We start from the raw sequence: 11687 nt of genomic DNA, 5'->3' as shown, positions 1-11687 counted from the left end.
TTTCTGTAACAATATTCCCCAAAGTGGAAATACCAACACTACCCTCCTCAGAGTGAGGTGCCAAACAATCCAACGGGCTGGTAGTAGCCTTAGGTCTATTTACTTAAAGAGGTATATTTCTAAGAGGGGATTGCTGAGTGATTTCTTTTCCTGGGTGGGTGGGGTGTCTGGCCAAATAAACTTGTGAACCTCTATTCTAGCACCAACCCATACTATGGTGTCTGAAGAGATGTATGTGACTGAAAGAAACGTTGATTCGCTTACTTTCACAAAATTAAAACCGTCTACTTAATCCTAGAGGGATGAGTGAGTCAAACAATATTATAAAGTGATGTTCTGGTAGCACAGAAAATTTACAGGACAGACTTGTACTAGAGAAATGAATAATTTAGCAAGAGTTGCGGCTTATAAAGAAATACTCTAGTTTGGCTGACATCATAGTAACTGTGGGAGTTTGCCTTTATGGTTCTCCCCAAACCAAACTGGATATGTCCCAAGTTAAATAGCTATATCTGCTTGTTGCTTCTAGATCTCACATTTTTTAAGTTTTAAGTTCTATGGAAGTGCATAAGTTAATCTATAGTGCAAAGTGGTACAGAGACTTAACTGATTACTCCAGAAAAGGCAGGGATTCTCACTTTTCTAAAGCAGGGGGCAAATTATTTTCAATATTAAGTATATATTTTCAGTCTACCATTACAAATAACAGTATGATAAAGCTTTGTAAGCTCATGTGTATGTATATTTCTCTTTCTCTACTGGTCTTTATCAATTTTTACTTCTAAGTTGACTTCTAAATTGACTTCTAAGAACTAATAGTCAGAAAGCAAGATCCCAGGGATATTAGAGGGGGTAGGGCACTTGCCTTACATGTGGCTGACCTACGTATGATCCTCTGCATCCTATATGGTCCCCTGAGCACTGCTAGGAGTAATTCTAGATTGCAGAGCTAGGAATAATCCCTGAGCATCATTGGCTGTGGTTCCCAAACAAAACAAAAAATATAAAACAAAACCAAAAAAGGGTACAGACAGTGCAGTAGGTAAGGTGTTTAGCCTTGCATGCAGCTAGCTAAAATTTGATCTCCAGCATCCCATATGATACCCCAAGTCTACCAGAAGTGATTTCTGAGCATAGAGCAGAGTAACCCCTGAGCACTGCTGGATGTGGGCCTTACCACCACCAAAAAAAAAAAAAAAAAAAAAAAATCAGAAAGCAAGCTTGTAGCCAAGTGAAATTACAATACAGGCACAAAAGAATTTTGGAAAAGAGCCAGAAAATATTCAATAAAATTTCATAAAAGTAAAGCAAATTTCGGCCACACATTTCCAACTTACTTTAAAAAGCTGAATATATAATATATATTTAAAATGTTGAAATATATATATATATATATATACTATACAAAGCTGCTTAATAAAAAGCTGAGTGGACCTAATGGCTTTTATTTTTTAAAACAGCATAGCTAAATACATCAGGGGTTCAAAGAGTCAGTTCAATAGCCCTAATTCTGAGTCTAGATAGATTCTGAGCAGAAGCTTAGAATCCTGGCTCTGCACAGGCAAACTGAATGCTTGGGCGCTTTATTTACTACTCTGTTGGTCGGATGACTGACTTATTATAATGGTGCCCAGTACACAGTGAGTACTCAACAGACAGACATAAGATAGCAGTGAGCAGCTATTACTTTTTTCTTTTTCTTCTCCCTCTCTCTCTATCCCTTTTTTTCCTCACCTTTACCCTCTCCCTCTCTTTCTCTTTCTCTGTGCCAGAAATCAAACTTAGGACCTCCACATGCAAGGCAAGTACTCTACAACTAAGTTGTGTCCTCAGCTCCTAGTATTCTTTTGGTCTGCTTAGAATGTGGTCTTTCTCTTTTTAACTATCTGACCTTCCCCATTTATTATTCCAGAAAGCCAAATGTTTTCCCCACATTTTAACTTGGAGAACCCTATGTCCAATTCATAGAAGACAGGGATTCTGCCAAACCTACCTGCCCCAGCCCAGAAAACTGTCAGAACAGATCGCTAACCGCTATGAGTGAGAGAATTAAGAACCAGAAAAGAACTCTCAGACTGACAGCAGAGCAAGTGCAGCAAAGTCAGGTCAAGGCCAGAGGTGTCATCACTGAGAGTCATCAAAGTGGAGTCCCTGGAGTGGGCTGTGGCGTCTGTTAGTCTGTCTATAGATGGTACCAGCATCCTATTGAAATTCTTTTGGGGCATTCTTTCTGGCTATTTTGCCCTGGTTTTGATTTCCTAACCCTCACAATTTGATGAGCCAAAGAGCTCTGCCCAATATCCTTCTATTTATTTGGGCTCTTAAGGCTACACATCTGGAGATACTCAGGGCTGAGTCCTGACTCTGTGCTCAGTGATCACTTTTTGCGGGCTCATAGGTAGAGATGGAGATCAAACCTTGCTGAATGCAAGGCAAGCACCCTAACCACTATACCCTCTCTGAGGCCAGAGAGATAATACACAAAGCAGATCCGGGTTCAAAACCTGGCACCCCAAGGAGAAATTCCTGAGCATAATAATATGAGCAAGTCCTAAGAATTGCTGGGTGTGGCCAAAATCCTAATCCAATTCAATGAATGAAAACCAAGTTGGGATCAGAGTGATAATACAGAAGATAGGGCACTTGCTTTACATGCAGCAAATTGAATTTAATCCCCTGTACCCTATACGGTTTCCTGCCAGGAGTAATCTGAGCACTGCTGGGTGTGGCTCCAAAAGAGCCCACCCCCGAAAAAGTAAAGCACAAGCTATGTTTGTATTGTTTTTTTCTTGGTGGGGGGGGCCACATTGGTAGTGCTAAGGGGTTACTCCTGGCTTTGCCCTCAGGGATCATTCTGGCAGGTTCAGGGGACTACATAGGATACCAGGGATCGAACAGGGGTCTGCTGCATACAAAGCAAGTACCCTATCCGATAGACCATCTCTCTAGCCCAGCTTGAAATGTGGTTTTTGAATTCAAACCCAAAGTAGGGTTTGAGTTTGAAAGTGTTTAAATCACTCCAAAGAAATACAATAGCTTTCCTCACTTTCAACCAATGAACATATTATAGTGTGACGTTTCAGACACCTTATTTTGATAAACTTTATATAAAACATTTTCTTGACTTAGAAAACGTGTTTATGGGTCCAGAGAGATAGCATGGAGGTAAGGCATTTGCCTTGCATGCAGAAGGACGGTGGTTCGAATCCCAGCATCCCATATAGTCCCCCCAGCCTGCCAGGAGCAATTTCTGAGCGTAGAGTCAGGAGGAACCCCTGAGCACTGCCAGGTATGGCACAAAAACCAAAACAAAACAAAAATGTGTTTATCTAATCCTAATTAACTTGCGAGGAAGAATGAGGACATGCTGAAAGGTAATGAAAATATTAGTACGGAGTAGAGTATCATTGATTAACAAGGTCGAAAAAAAGTCACAGGAGCTTTTTCCCACTAGAGGTTCTAGAACCATGATGTTCCTTCCTTTCTTACAGGTCAACTAAAGGCCAAAAATTTTAAATTACCGTCAAGAGGCTTTAAACATTCCTCTTTTTAGTCAATAATTTAATTATTAATATGGATACAATGAAACTATTCATTATTTATCAAGACAGGGCATAGCAAGTGTTTCACCAAAACTTGGGTGCCAAAACTGATTTTTCCTAGGTAAAGCACTCCCTTAGTCTTCTGCCAGATTTCTCCACAGAAATCATACTATTTGACAGTTCGGCATCAGTTTAATGCTTTTTCCGTGTCTAGGAAGTCCATGTTCAAATCTGTTAATTTTATGACTTGTCAATATAAACGTGATACAAGGTGTGTGGGGAAAATGAAACCAAGAAGTCTGCTCCCCCTCCCGCCTCCCTCTAAATCTCAGGAGCCAGGGAAACTATGTTTTAAAAGAACAAAGAGTGATCTAAACACCGCTCAGCAAGCTTGGGCTCCCTTGCACAGGCACCTCGGTTGCTTCTCTGTTTCTTTGCTTGCCTGCCTATCTCCACTCTGGAGAAGACTGTTACGTTCTTTTCTCTTCCCTCACATCTTTAGTAGATCTGGCTTCACCGAAGTCAAACACACAAAAAAAGAATTATCTAAAGAAAATCAAACATAGCTTTAAAAACTTTACAGTTTTTAATTAATTAGTTAATTTGGGGGGGTGCATGCTAGGCTACTCCTGGCTCTGACGCTCACCTAGGAGAGCTTGAAAAAAAGATGATACTAAGGATAAAACCCCGAATGCAGGTTTTCCCATGAAAAGCATGAGCTCTGGGCCCGAAAGTGATATCGTCTCTTCAGATTAAAATTGAAGAAAAAGAACCAAACATTAAGAAAAGTAATTTGATAGCTAGTGTATACCTGACACTACAAGTTCAGCAGCGAAAAAAACCCTACATTTTGGCCGAAATGTGCATTTTTGTCTTATTTTTAAACCATGCAATTTGGGGCTGGAGCTAGCTCAGTGGCAAAACTGCCAGACTTGCAAACACGAGGCCCTGAGTTCATCCCCACATGACAACCACACGCCTGGCCAATAGTTCAGCGCTGCCTTCAGATACCTGACACCACAACCAAATCGTGTGGAACCTCTGGCCATAACTACTAGGATGGGTCGAAGAGTGAAATATGCCATTTTTAAGCCCATGAAATTTTAGGGTCCATGGAGGACAGACATAACTTAAACCTGAGTTAACTTAATCTTCTGATTTCCAGTTGACTGATGTCAGAACTCCTTCAGCTTGTTCTTCAAAGAGAAAGGAAACGGAACAGCAAATGGTGCTGATTCTGAATTGAAAGTAACAAAAACCCTGAAATCCAAAGCAACAGATTTCAAAACCCAACAGCTAAATTCTCATTTACGAACTTTATAAATTATAACTACTTAACTTATACTGTATAATTATAATACATATTATATAAATATATCATATAAGTATAATTATAATGATGAATATATACTTATGAACTGTAACTATTTAACTTATACCTTGTGCTTATCGATATAAAAATCATGTATTCTACATGAATCATTTTTAGTATTAATCAATTCATTTCTGTGTAACTCCAATAATTGATTCTTATAAAGTAAGCTCCCCCAAACGATTCCTTTTTTTTTTTCTTTTATTTGGGAGATGGGTAGTTGAGCTATACCCAGAAATGCTCAGGGGTTACTTTTGGCTCTACAGGCAAGAATTACTCCTGGTGGTGGTTGGGGGACCATATGGGATGCTGGGAATCACACTTCAGGTTGATTATGTGCGACACAGCATCCTTCATGCCATACTATCTCTCCAGTGCCCTCAAAATGATCCTTATAAAGTTGAATCATTTTTGCCCGGAACAGATTTATTTTGTGTTATGGGCTGCTGATTCAATTAATATCAAACGTTAAATATAAAATATAAACATCACTAAGTTAATTTGGTGCCATTTAAGAAGAGAAAAGAAACATTTCTAGTCACAATTCACCTACCTAAGGATCACCATAAGCCCTTACCAAAAGTTCTAAGGTTTTTGATCACCTGATTGTACATACAGAACTAAAAAATATCTAAGGCTAGATGTGGGATTACTATCCTATTTTTAGAAAGAATGTGTGTCACAAAACAAGAGAAATAGTCAAACATTTAAATGGAAAAAAAAAAGGGGAAGGCTAGCAAACTCATCAAAATAAGGTTCAAAAACAAAAAGTAACTAAAAGAGAACAGAGAGAATATGTGTATAAAGAGACAAAGGAAAGTTTTCAAAGGTGTCAAACCCAAGACACATATACTGCAATTCCCTCTCTTTTAAAATTGAGCCACACACAGAGTTAATAGATCCTTCAGAGTGTCTCTGGCTATTAGAAAGCAATGGAGCTGTAAAACCACAAACACCACGCTGGTGGTGCTGGTGTAGGCTGACGAAAGAAAGCTGAAGAGAGAGCTCAACAAGGCCCAGGTTCGATCTCTACTGCCGCACAATCTCCAGAATGCCAAGTTGGGAGTAAACTCTAAGCACTATCCGGTGTGACTCTCAAAAGAAACAGGACTTAGGGAGATTCTGGAGAAATAATACTGAGAGGCTGGATGAAAGAAAAAAGAAAACGTAATAGTAAGAGAACCACATATCACTGAGACTTTCTGTTTGTTTTTTTTTATATTACATACGCTGCTTTGTTTAGCCCTCACAATACGCTCAAACACTGTGTCCAATCACATACATACAGCTGAATGAATAAGAAGTGGAAAAGAAAAAGAAAAACAAGACAGTTGCTGGCACAGCTTTCAATAGGCACTGGTGGATGAAGGTCACAGTGACAATAAGCTTGCCAGAGAAATAAAAAATTCAATTACTTCAGGTGGATTACTGACTCAGTTGGTACATGATTATTTATTATAAATTGTGGAACAAAAGCTGCATCAGAATAAAAAGGTATGCCCTTTAAACAGTTCACAAAGGCACATGGAGACAGATCACATGTAGTTATGCAGCAGTGTGGAGAGATGTAAGAGAATAGAGTTTTTTCCCTGTGTTATTTAGTTCATGTCAGTATATATTCTATATCAATTATTCAACAAAGTTATTCACTATTAGGCCCAGGAGCAACTAACTCTGTCTGGACCATTCAAAAGTTGCAGAGAGAAGGAAATACCTCAACTGTACCGTGAGTAAGTGACTTTTTACAAGTTTCTGGGTACACAGTCTGTGTCCCAGAGCACTGCCCAGGTACAGCATAGCTTCTCATAGCAAAGCAAACAGGAGCAAAAAGTATGTCTGAGGGGGCTGGGCGGTGGCGCTAAAGGTAAGGTGCCTGCCTTGCCTGCGCTAACCTTGGACGGACCGCGGTTCGATCCCCCGGTGTCCCATATGGTCCCCCAAGCCAGGAGCATCTTCTGAGCACATAGCCAGGAGTAACCCCTGAGCGTTACTGGGTGTGGCCCAAAAACCAAAAAAAAAAAAAAAAAAAAAAGTATGTCTGAGAACAGTAGCACCATGTTCGGTTTTCTGGGGGAAGAGAAGAGAACAGGGGAATGTGGATTGCAGTAGGTCTTTGAACTCAACCCCCGCCAACAAAATGGGGAGCTGCAGCTATCGACTACCATCTATAGTGCATCTACCAACTATAATCATATTGCCAATATTGTTATAAATTGCCTTTGGCCATTAGTTTGGTCTTCCTATGTTTAAATTTTAAACTATAAATAAAACGCACAAGGGGCTGGAGAGGTAGCGTGGAGGTAAAGCATTTGCCTTGCATGCAGAAGGAGGGTGGTTCAAATCTTGGATCCCATATGGTCCCCTGAGCCAGCCAGGAGCAATTTCTGAGTGTAGAGCCAGGAGCAACCCCTGAGCGCTGCCAGGTATGACCCAAAAACCAAAAAAAAAAAAAAAAAAAAAAAAAACCCACAACAACACAACAAGAAACAGGCTGTTTCTGGTAGAGCACATGCCTTGCATATGAGAAAGGTTCTGGAATTGATATCCCTGACACTGCATGGCCTCTCAAGCATATGCAGTAGTGCCTCCCACAATAATCACAAAAAAACAGTATTAATAACAATTTAAAAAGACATATGGGGTTTGTAGAAGCAGGCATTCAGCAAAACATGATTAACTCCTTCCTGAAATCTCACCTTTGGTAAGTCTGAGGCCAGGGAATTTGGCTCAGACTTTGCAAGCAATAAAGCTGTTAGATTCTCCACAGATCACATGGCAAGTGTGATGCTGTGGCACTGTTTACTCCCAGGTATCAAAACAAAGTGAGAGATCGCCCATGCATGACCACTAAGTGTCTGTGAGCCTCAAAACCAAACTGTCTGACCCTCAAGCAATAACTGAAATTAAGTGAGTGACCTTATTCCCACACCAACAAAATGGAAAAGAGAAGTAAAAAAAATCAGAAATTAAAGGAGGGACTGGCAGAACAGTTCAGCAAAGAAGGCACCTTGAATATGGCTGACATGAGTTTAATGCTAGGTACTTCATATAGACCCAGAGCCCCGCTAGGATTCCTGTGCTCAGAGCTGGAAGTCTGAGCGTTGCCCTGTGTGGTCCCCAAAGCAAACCAAGCAAAACAACCAATGTTCAATGTCAGAGAGAGAATTCAAGGACTAGAATTCATGCTTCAATTTAAGCTTCAGAACCAGAACGCCCCACCAGCACCAAGTACTGCCAGGGTAGCCGTAGGGCCCGTTTATCATTGCTTGTAATGCCCAACCCTATACCCAGTCACAGCTCCAATCCAACCAACCAACCAACCAAACCAACCAACCACCACCCACCCACCCACCCACCCACCCACCAACCTTTCCTGATAAAAGTCTAGAGATGCACATTTGAAGACTGCAAATCAGACTCTGATGCCTGAGTGATAGTAGGGCACTTGCCTAAGGATTTTATTCCCCAGCACCCCATATAGTGCCACTTTTCTACTCCACCAAGCTCCACCAGGAGTGAATCCTAAGCACAGAAACAGGAGTAAGCCCCCAGCACTATTGGGTGTGGCCCAAAAGCAAAATGAAAAAGAAAAAAAATCATAACTGAAAGCAATACAGAATGCTTTCTGAAAAACAGTGAATTATGTCAAAGTCAGGTTCTGAACAGGATGTCTCCAAGAAGCGGAACTAGTGATCTGATGTATCCAATCATAGCAAAATTTTAACTTTTTCAGAGAATCGCAAATGAATTAATAAGCCCAGAGAGCATAAACATTTTTACTTGATTACTTAAAAAACATTAAGCTCGGCAAAAAAAGAAGTGCAATCAGTGAATTTAGGAACACAACAGTAAAAAATATTTGCACGTCCACAGTAATTTAATAGCAAATAAAGGCTTAACCACCAAAATCTGATATTCCATAAATGAGAATAAGATAAATGATGAGAAAAGAAAATGTGTGTAAATGTTTGCAGGAAGTAGAATAGATTAAAATAACAAATGCTAAAAAAAATAAAATTTATAATAATTGGGTTTACAAAGATTTTCATACTACGGGTTCAGTCATAGAATGTATAACACCAAAAAAATAAAATAAAATAAAATAAAATAAAATAAAATAAAATAACAAATCTTTTTTTTTGATTGGGAGGGGCACACTCAGCAGCATTCAGGTGTTACTCCTGGCTCCGTACTCAGAAATTATTCCTGGCAGGCTCTGGGACGATGGGGATTGAACCCAGTTTGGCCGTATGCAAGGCAAATCCCCAACCCCACTGTATATCACTCTGGGCCAAATCCTCATTATTTTTTTTGTTTTGTTTTGTTTTGGAGGGGTCACACCCGGCAGTGCTCAGGGGACCATATAGGATGCCGGGATTTGAACCACCAACCTTCTGCATGCAAGGCAAAGGCTTTACCTCCATGCTATCTCTCCAGCCCAAATGCTCTTTGTTGCAAGTCAGCCTTTTTTTTTTTCTTTGGGGGGCGGGGGGCCACACCCGGCAGTGCTCAGGGGTTACTCCTGACAATCTGCTCAGAAATAGCTCCTAGTAGGCACGGGGGACCATATGGGACGTTGGGAATCAAACCAACCACCTTAGGTCCTGGGTCGGCTGCTTGTAAGGCAAACACCGCTATGCTATCTCTCTGACTCCAAAATCCTCCTATTTTTAAAGTTTTAAAATCAGTACAAAAGCCAGAGCTAATCAATAGTACAGCATGCAGGGAGTTTGTCCTTGCACACGGCTGACCTGGGTTTGATTCTTGACATCCCACAAGGCCCCTCAGCCCTGCAAGAGAGGCCCCTGAATGTCGATACAGGAGTAAGTCTTATGAATAGCCAGGTGTAGCACAAAAATAAAAAGAAAGAAAAGAGTCAGTAGAGCCAAAGTTATGGGACAGTGGAAAAGGTGCTTCTCTCCCGTGTGGTTAACCCTGGACCCCAGGACAACTGTGGTCCCAAGAGCACTGTCAGGTGTCACTCCTGAGCACAAAGCCAGGAATAAGCCCGACGTGTAGCCAAGAACAGCCCTAAGAAAACACAGGTACACGGGGCCGGGCGGTGGCGCTAAAGGTAAGGTGTCTGCCTTGCCAGCACTAGCCTAGGATGGACCGCGGTTCGATCCCCCGGTGTCCCATATGGTCCCCCAAGCCAGGAGCGACTTCTGAGCGCATAGCCAGGAGTAACCCCTGAGCGTCAAATGGGTGTGGCCCAAAAACCAAAAAAAAAAAAAAAAAGAAAGAAAACACAGGTACAAACAACAAATTTTCATTTTTATTATGAAATAAGTGCACAGGGTCAAAGAGATAGTACAGGGGTAAGGGAGGTAAGATGCTTCCTATGCGTGATGCAGCCAGAGCACTGCTAGGACTGATCCCTGAGCAGAGACCGGAAAATAAGTTCTGAGCCTCTGGTGTGACCCCCAAAACAATAAAGAAACAAGTCAATAACTATTATCTAAAATGAAAAGCCAACAAAAGTCAGAATTGACTTGGGGGAGAGGGGGAATGGAGCAAATCTGGGAACAAACAGCTTAAAAATTGAAACTGTTTCTAAAGATTGGACATTGGAGGTGAGAAATGAAAAAAAAAAAAAGCTGTTCCTCTTGGGACTAAGACTATTATTTTACTTTTACTTCTTTGTTTTTAGCAAAGCAGACTATTTTATTTTATTTTATTTTATTTTATTTTGGTTTTTGGGTCACACCTGGCAGTGCTCTGGGGTTACTCCTGGCTCTACGCTCAGAAATTGCTCCTGGTAAACTCAGCTTATGGGATGCGGGGATTCAAACCACCATACTTTTGCATGCAAGGCAAATGCCTTACCTCCTCCATGCTATCTCTCTGGCCCCCAAAGCAGAATTTTTTAATGAAAGAAATTTACTAGAAAGATACAAGTGCGGAGAAAGAGAGGTGTTCAAGTGAGATCATAGGCTACTCCAGAGTGGAAAAAGCCTATTATTCAACTTTTTTTGTTTTTGTTTTTTTGGGTTTTTTTGTTTTGTTTTGTTTTTGGGCCACACCCGGTGACGCTCAGGGGTTACTCCTGGCTATGCGCTCAGAAGTCGCTCCTGGCTTGGGGGACCATATGGGACGCCGGGGATCGAACCGCGGTCCGTCCTAGGCTAGCGCAGGCAAGGCAGGCACCTTACTTCTAGCGCCACCGCTTGGCCCCTATTATTCAACTTTTATATGTTACATATTTCTTTCTTTTTTTCTTTTTTCTTTTTTCTTTTTTTTTTTTTGGTTTTTCAGGCCATACCTGTTTGATGCTCAGGGGTTACTCCTGGCTAAGTGCTCAGAAATCGCCCCTGTCTTGGGGGGACCATATGGGACACCGGGGGATCAAACCGTGGTCCTTCCTTGGCTAGCGCTTGCAAGGCAGACACCTTACCTCTAGCGCCACCTCGCCGGCCCCTGTTACATATTTCTGAACTTTAATTTTAAAATGAAATTTTAAATTTACTTTTAAGAAATAAAACTATTTCATACTATTAAGATAAAACTTGTATAAAGTATTTTTAAGCTAATATGTTGATTTCTGCTAATTATTAGATTTCTGAATAGTACTGAGGTCAGCAGTACAAAATCTTTCTTATATTACAATTTGTGAACTGATACAGTATACAATTCACTAGAGAAATACTTCGGGCATGTAGCAATTCTAAAGCCTAACTGTTCAAAACCACTCTATAAATGCAGTATTTTATTTATCCCTCTCTCCCTCAGAATATATGGATATATTTACGTAAAAGCTTATATTATTTATAACT

Source organism: Suncus etruscus, chromosome 11 (assembly GCF_024139225.1).
Source record: "Suncus etruscus isolate mSunEtr1 chromosome 11, mSunEtr1.pri.cur, whole genome shotgun sequence".
In the NCBI taxonomy this organism is placed as follows: Eukaryota; Metazoa; Chordata; class Mammalia; order Eulipotyphla; family Soricidae; genus Suncus; species Suncus etruscus.
This window is presented reverse-complemented; position numbering follows the sequence as displayed.